The sequence below is a fragment of the Petaurus breviceps genome, unplaced genomic scaffold (assembly GCF_028583685.1).
Source record: "Petaurus breviceps papuanus isolate PSGF00001 unplaced genomic scaffold, PetGlider_PUasm1.0 229, whole genome shotgun sequence".
Taxonomy (NCBI): domain Eukaryota; kingdom Metazoa; phylum Chordata; class Mammalia; order Diprotodontia; family Petauridae; genus Petaurus; species Petaurus breviceps.
Window position 1 is genome coordinate 31347192 of NW_027185903.1, and position 8605 is coordinate 31355796.

The following is an 8605-nucleotide window of genomic DNA, read 5'->3' on the forward strand; positions in this document are numbered from 1 at the left end:
TCTCTCTCTCTCTCTCTCTCTCTCTCCCCACATCTCTTTCTCTCACCATCTCTCTCTGTCCCCTCTCTTTCCCCCTTTTCCTCTCTCTTTCCCCTTCCCCTCTCTCTTTCTCCCTCCCTTTCTCTCCCTCTTTCTCTGTCTCCCTTCCCCCCCTTTAGAGATGAGGAAAGGACTTGCCCAAGATTAAACAGGTATTTCTAACACCAGGAGATCTCACAAATCCTCCATGTATCTTCATATAACTAAACAAAAACAAATGTACAATTTGGAGTTATATTTAAGTATAGATACATAAATGTTATGCAAACCATTTACAATAATAAATTATAGAAATTTAAGACAATCTGGGAGCTTGTTTTTCTCACTAATTTTTCTGTTCTTAGAGGAGTGAAAGATGTGACTGCAAGACATAAAGCAGACACCAACTGATTGCTTTGCTTTGATTTCTTTATTGTCAAAATGACTTTTCATTGACAATTTGAAAAGCAATTAACTAAGAAGTCTTCAGAAGTGGTTTTTCAAATACTTCTTTAAATAACTCATTTGGCATTTGATTTCAAGAGATTTGCCCTAAAAAAATGGACTAACATTTTTCTAATTGTGAATGTTTGGCCTTCAAATGTTAAGAAAGCTTTGGTGGTTTCATCTTTGTTTGACAAAACTTCTTCACAAACAACACCCTGGAATCTTGGGAAACTGTCTTGTATTTAGGTCAGACCATAAGCTTAATTTCTAAATAATCTGCATCATATGACTCCAGGACAAGATCTAATCTTTTTATTTTTCCAGGTGATATTCAAAGTTCAAATCTGCAGACAGATCTTAAGCAGTGGATTCACCATTGTTTGAAGGACAGAAGACAACTGGTGGATATCCATTGTCTTTTTGTTACTTTTAGTCTCTTAGTATTACTCTAAATCAATCTGTCTCTGTTTCAAGGGTCTCCACCAGGAAAACCTTTGGTGTATTGAGTTGATAAGTATCTGTAGGAGGATTTATAAGAAGAGATTCACGAAGAAATGATTTGCAATTTGCACCAGTAGAGAGAGAGTATGCATAGCAAGGAGTTCATGGTTACATACATGTATTGAAATAGTTAATCACAATTCTGAAATAATTAAATATAACCATGTAATGCTAATAAAGATAAATAATTCCCAATACCTGAGGGTCAGGAATTTATTGTTAAGAAATGTGAAGGTTGTGATGGATGTGTAGACAAAATGATCCCTACCTCCCCCAGATGTGTAATCACCAGGCTTTTCTACATCAAGGATAAGTTTATGTTGTTTTGTGTGTTGTTTCTTTTTTTAGTAGGTTTTTAAAATTAAGGAACTTTTGTGGCAAAAAAATTACAGAGTGGTAACATTTGTCTTGAAGCAATAGTTCAGAAAAATGAATTCCTAGGAAAAATTAATGCAAGTGATGTCCTTGAGAAGTATATGTTTAGCTTCTGCTCTCACACCTCAATGAAAATAACAATCATGGACATTTATAGGGTTCTTTGAATCTTGCAGACTGTTTTCCTAACAACACTCCTGAGATAGGGGGATTAAGTATAACTAGTCTGTCTTCACAGAAGAGAAAAATAAGGCCATGAAAGGTAAAGCAATTGGTCCCATGATCTCACAGTGAGTAAATAATTGAGGTAAGACTAAACCAGAGATCCTAACTGTAAATCCATTGCTTTGTAGCCATGGAACACTACCTTTCATGAACTCATTCATTCATGGGTGATTTGATTCTCTATGGCTATAACAACTGGAGAGTTCTGCCTCCCTGCAAATTCTACCTCTTGGTCCAGTTCTGATTTTTGGAGTCATACAGAGAAAGTGCAATCCTTCTTCCATATGCCACTTTTTCCAATATCTGGAGGCGGTCATCATTTTCTGCTTTACTCTTCCCTTCTTCGTGTCCAATGTTCCTAATTCCTTCATTGGCTGCACCTGTGATATGGTTTTGAGTGTCCTTTAGCGTTATGGCCTTCCCTTTTCTGTACATACTCCATGTAGTCAATGTTCCTCTTAAAATGCATCCAGAACTGAATACAATACTCCTACCCCTCCTTCCAAACTTGATTGAGACCCCATCTCCTCCACAAAACCTCTTCTATTTACTCCAATTCAATCTCTCACTTCTCTGAGCACATATAATCACAGAATGATAGTGTGGGGACATCCCCAAAAGAAATCTTTTCTTCATATGGGCAGATTGAGTTTACATGATGATCCTTTTATTTTCACTTAATTAACTCCTAATATACATGCCAATGTTTATGATAGTTCTCCTTGCTCTCCTTAAGTCACCTACATTTCTCATCAGATAGCCTTACCCCATACCTTACCAAGAAAACAGAAGTCATCTCTCAGGAGCTTTCTCTTCTCATGGTTTCTGCACTTCAAGTCCTCTTACCACCTCTACCTCTTCTACCCTCCTTTGCTCTTTTCTCAGAAGAATAAGTGATCCTTCTCCTTGCCAAGGTCAGCTCTCCTACATATTCTCTTGAACCCATCTCTTCTGTGAGTTTGCTCCTTCAATCATTCTTCTTATGATTTACCTACAAGCACATCCAGATCTCCCCAATTAAAAAAACAAACAAACCCCAAACAACAAAACTTCGACATGACCCTGCCATTCCCTCCAGCTAGTCTTCTTCCATTTATAGACAGCTCCTAAAATAAACTGTCTGCAGTAAATGTGTCACTTCATTTTCCCCTTAATTTCAACCCCTTGTGATTTGACTTTTGACTTCCCCATTCAATTGAGGCTTCCTTTTCTAAGGTCATCAATGATTTCCTTACTGCTAAATCCATTAGCCTTTTCTTAGGCTTTATCCTTCTTGACCTCTGTGTGACTGATAGACTTGACCACTAGATGTTTTCCCTTCCACATTTGTGATACTGTTCTTTGAATTCTCTTCCTTAGTTTCTAACTATTCCCTCTCTGTCTCCTTTACTACATCATTACCCATGTTCTGCCTCCTATTTGCAAATGTACCCCAGGTTTCTGTCTTTGGGCCTCTTCTCCTCTCTCTTTCTACAGTATCTTTTCTGGTCATTTCATTAGGTTCCATCAGGCACCTATCATCTCTGTTCATCTGACTCCCTAGTGTGCATATCCAGGTCTCCATCATGTCTCCTGAGTTGCAATCTTTCGTCTTTTCCTGCCTACTGGAAATCACTCAAATGTTCCATAATCATCTCAAATCAAATACAACCCAAACAGAATGCATCATCTTTCCCTCAAAACTTACTCCTTTCCCTAAATTTCCCCAAATTTAAAGACACCACCATCTTTCCAGCCACTCGGGTTCACAAATTGGTAGTTATCCTTGACCCTGGATTCTCCTTCACCCACCCCACATCCAGTCAACGACTAAGTCATTATTCTACCCTCACAAAATCTTTTACATCTATTCTCTTCACTCTACTCAGATAGCCACAACCATAGTTCAGGCTTGTCAACATTCCTTAATAGGAATATTATATCAACCTCTTAATTAAGCCCTCTGCCTTTAGTTTCTCCCTTCTCCTAGCCATCTTCCCCCAAGCAGCCAAACTGATATTCAGAATGTACAGCCCTGCTGAAAACCCTTCAGCAGGTCCCTACTGCTCTTCAGATAAAATAGAAATACTTCTGATTCCTTTATTATTAATTATATTATATAAAATTGAATATTATCAATAATATTTTATTTTTAATTTATGTAATAAAACAAGCATTTACATGAATAAAAAAGATGATTGCACATGAAACTGTAGATCTACTATGTACAACTTGCTATTCTCTTCAGTTATACAACAAAGTTATTATGTAGATTCTTTCTTTTCCCTTTTCTTTTGGCTTCCCTCCCTTCCCCTGCCCTAGAGAGATGGTCACCATTCAACACAAATTGGTATATGTAGGTACACATCTATCTATCTATCTATCTATCTATCTATCTATCTATCTATCTATCTATCTAATCTATCTATCTATCTATCTATAGATGTATATATATATGTATATGTGTGTATATATATATGCAGAGACACACATATAAGCAGAAACATACACATACATACACATCTGTACACATGCACAAAGATGTGTGTATGTTCTATACATACTTCTATTTATCAGTTCCTTCTTTTTGGTATTCCAAGTCCTACTTAATCTGCTTTCACACTGTCTCTCCAGACTGATTTCAGATCACCCAACCCTCCTTGTACCTTGTTCACTCTCCATTATAGTCAGACTGTGGTCTACTTGCTGCTGCCTGTATACAGCATTATATAAACACCCCATCTTCTAACTGCACGCATTTGCACAAACTATCCCCTATTCCTGGAATGCTCTTGGTCCTGATATCTAGCTGAGAAAATCCTTAGTTATGTTCAAAACCAAAAATATCAGGGGCTACTTCCTATATGGGGGGGGGGAGGGAGAGGTTCCCAATTTCTCAGTTGTTAGTGTTTCTCCCACAAAATTTTCTTTGTACTCACTGGGTATTTACATTACATGGCCTTCTCTGTGTATACATTGTTTCCCCTTACCCCAATAAAATCTAAGCTCTGGCAGGCACTGTTTCATTTCTGCCTTTGTAATTTTAGTGCTTAGGAGTGGGTGGGTATAGTCCATGGTACCTAATAGGTGCTCAATAAATATTTAGTGAATTGAATTAAATTGTTTCAATTGAATCTAAGCCTATTCCCTTATCTGTCAGACAAGGAAACTAATAGCACTTACAATCCATATAAAACAATTTAGTTCTCATTCTATGTTCCCTTATAGTATGTATTAATTAGGAAATGTATTTGAGACCTATCTTTCCAATGCAAAGGAAGCTCCTTGAGAATAAAATGTATCTTTCATTTTCTTTATGCCCCTCCATAACATTGCTCTTCCCAGTAGAGAAAATGTATTAAGAGCTGAATATTTTCTTATTACCCTCTATTTTGGGGTGGCTAATGGGATTCCTGGCTACTTTGCCCCAGTATTTTCTGTGAGACTATGATGGTCATATATGACCCTAAGTGTAAAATTTCTTAGTCACAGAAAGCTGAACACAGCAAATAAGGCGTCCCACTCAAACAAGAATATTGAACTGGGGGGTTACATTTGCCAACAACTTGCCATCTTGCAAAATGCCTCTGAATAGGATCCTCCTCGTATCAGTAGATTTGAGGCATCCCAGACATGTCCTAAGAGTCTTGTGGACTTGGGCACTGCCCACAGAGTAAGCTCAGTCTATCTTTAGTGGTCACTACTGGAGTCTACAAAACTCCTTATGGTCTTCCTCATTGTTAGTGTTGAGGTATTTTTCTTGGTATTCACAAATAAACATCCTTCATGGAGTGAAAAGAAACATATAGAGACAGAGAAGCTTTCCTGTAGGAGACATGGCACTGAGTGTATGATGAAGGCTGCCAAGATAAACTGAGTGAATAGTCAGACTCCAAAACCCTCCGAGCAGAGAAGCATCTGAGAGAAAGGACTCCAGATGAGCTTGGAGGCCATGGAAAGAATCACCTATAAGCTGCAGTGGACAAACTTGCCCATCCTTAGACACTGTGCATGAGTGACTGAGAGGATGAGCCAGTCCTCACTCAATATGTGAAAATACAAATGGAAGTTTTCAGCAAACCAGTGATTTCTTTATGTGAGGCTAAATTCTCTTTTCTGTTTTAGAGACATAAAGTCTGGCAGCACAAAAGAATAGAGATTGTCAGTATGTAAACTCTTTTGCTGAGTTGCTAGGATCACAGAGAATTGTTACTCTTGCCTCCTTAGACTCCCAAGTGGGCTGGTCTCTACCTTTTTCTGATGTGTGGCCTGAGATCTGCTGATCCTTTTGAACATGTTGATATTATGATAATGATGAAAAGGACAGCAAACGACACCCTTTCGCAGGGCACCTTATTTAGTCTCCCTTGGTTACGCCATCAACCAGGGGCTAGGCAGTATGTCAAAAGAAGCTTAAGTGTGGTCCCTGTACTCTGCCCTCATGTCCATTTGGCAACGATAATTTTGTTCTGTGGGATTAAGTGGCCAATTGTGTAGTTATGTAGTTGCAGATGCTTTTATCCACAACCACAAAGTCTTCATGGGTGGTTAGTTGGGGGCCCACAACTGAGCAAAAAAGGAAAAAAACAAAGGTCAATCAGTGGCCCTTTGAAAGTTGGGCCCCAAAGTGCTAGTTAGTGTTAAGGAAAAACATGGTTACCATGGCAGAGATGAATTAAATGGGCAGATATTCGGGGAAGGTATGAAGGAAAATGGAGTGAATATAAATGGGTAAAAAGGCATGGTACAAAAGGAATGAATTTTATTATGTTTAAGTACAACATAGCCAAGACCAGTGCTTATGTCACCCAGATGGAGAGAAGGCTGATTGTTTTGTCCAAATGTTTGTATGAATCGAAGGAAACATCTGGTTGGAAACATCTTTGACTTAAATATGCCCTTCAGGACCAACACTTTAATCAGGTAGAGAAAGTGGGACACAGAGTTGGAGAATGGGTACTAGGCAACCAACTCCTCTGGCCTGGAAACAAAATGGGTAGTTTAAGCATAAGGACATGATGTAGAGGAAAGAACATTGGAGCTGGAGTCAGGGTATCTTAGAATCCTGGTTCTTCCACTTACTGACTGGGTACATCTCTTCACATCTGGGAATCTCAGTTTTCTCTTTTGTAAAATGAGGTGGCCAGAACATGTATGAGGGGCAATTAGATGATCTTAAGTGGCTAGGTGATACAGTGCATAGAGCACTGGGCTTGGAATCAGGAAGACTCATCTTGTTGAGTTCAAATCAAGCCTTGGACACTTCCTAGCTGTATGACCCTGAGCAAGTTACAATCCTGATTACCTTAGTTTCCTCATCTGTCAAGTGAGCTGAAGAAGAAAATAGCAAACTACTCCAGTATCCTTGCCAAGAAAACCCCAAGTGGGGTCTCAAACAGTTGGAACAACTGGATAGCAGCAGCAAATCCATTTTAGGTCTGATATTCCTGCTTTTGATGGCTGTTTCTACTACTGACATTAGCATATGCAAATCTGACATCATACTTCCTTTCCCACTAGTCAAAAATTCTCTTTCATGGTGGGTTCTGAAAGATCAGAACACTTATATTTGGGAGTTTTAACTAAAAAGATTTAATATTATGTAGCAATGTCTAAAGATGTTGAAATAAGGAAGCCAGAAATTTAAGTCCTTTGTTGCAAATATTGAATTGACATACTCTTTGGGAAATGAAGGAAATTGCAAGGTTTTAAAAACAAGGCTAAGACCAATTAGCCTTCTCTCCCCAGTATTCACCATCAGTTTTACCTATTCCTAGGGTGGAAAATGAGATGACAGTGATCTCTTCAGTGTTTGTACAATAAATAAAGCATCAAACACTAGCAGGCTCTTTCACTGTATTTACAGCTTACATTGTATTTAAATTAAAAAAGACTATGGGGATAATTGTGTAGATTAAATCAAATCTTTTGCTCATATTGTTTGCCAAAGTAGGACAGGTTTCTCTAATTAACTGAATGTTCTATAAACTGAGAATTACCTTATATATCATAGATGAGAGAAGCAGAATGATGAACTCAACCTTAAAGTTATGAAGACCTGAGTTCAAATCTTACCATTGACATATTTTAGCTTTGGGGCACTGGAAAAATCATTTTATCTCGCAGGGTCCAGAGTAACCCTCTAAGATTACAATTGCATAGCAGGTGCTAATCTTTAGGGGTAGAGGGAATTTCCTTCCTGGGAGTTCTCTATACCTGTGTTCTCAAAAGTAGAGGTTATGGCACTAGGGAGGCCATAACCACTTGTAGCCTGACCACAAGAAGCCTATTACCTGAACTTTTGGCAGTTATGACCTGTCTCCATTTATGATCAACCAATTGGAGTCTGGGAAGATGGTTTGTATTCCACTTTTCTTGTGAGGCTAATTGTGGGTTCTGTCTCCAAGACATGGATACCTACCCTTAGCCCTCAACATTCTCCCTCTTTGCTCCCTCCCTCCACTTTGCAAGCTCCTAACTTCTCCCCACCCTGTTTTCCTTTCTGATCTTGGCCTCAGCTCTGCAGGGAAGTTATAACTAACTACTACCCAGGTACCCATGGTGGGAACTGCATAGATAACATTGAGAAATTCCTGACCCTGGAAACCCCATGGCATACCACTGCTAGCAGATCACACTGGAGCATTGGTTCTGTGCTCCAAGGAAGTGACTAGGGATCAAGAGCCTTATCCTTTGGAATGAGACAGTGAGTGGCATAGGATGAGTAGGCATCACTAGCTTGGCATTTGTCAAAATCTCACTCTCTACTTCTCTTGTGTGCTTTCCCATCACTGCAGAGGTCCCCACCATCCTTCCAGGCCCTCAGATTCCCAGCCTTAGCACCATCTTTGATTCCTAACTCTCCCTTCCCCACTCTACTCATCTTGCTGCTACCTTCACACCTGTTCCTCCACTCTACTCACATAGCTACCATCCAAGTTAATGCCCTCATCATCTTCCTCCTGAACTACTACAACTGCCTCCTAATTGGTCTTTCTGCCTCAGGTTTTTCCTTTTTCCAACCCATCCACCAAACAGCTGCCAAAGAGTGCAGTTCTTG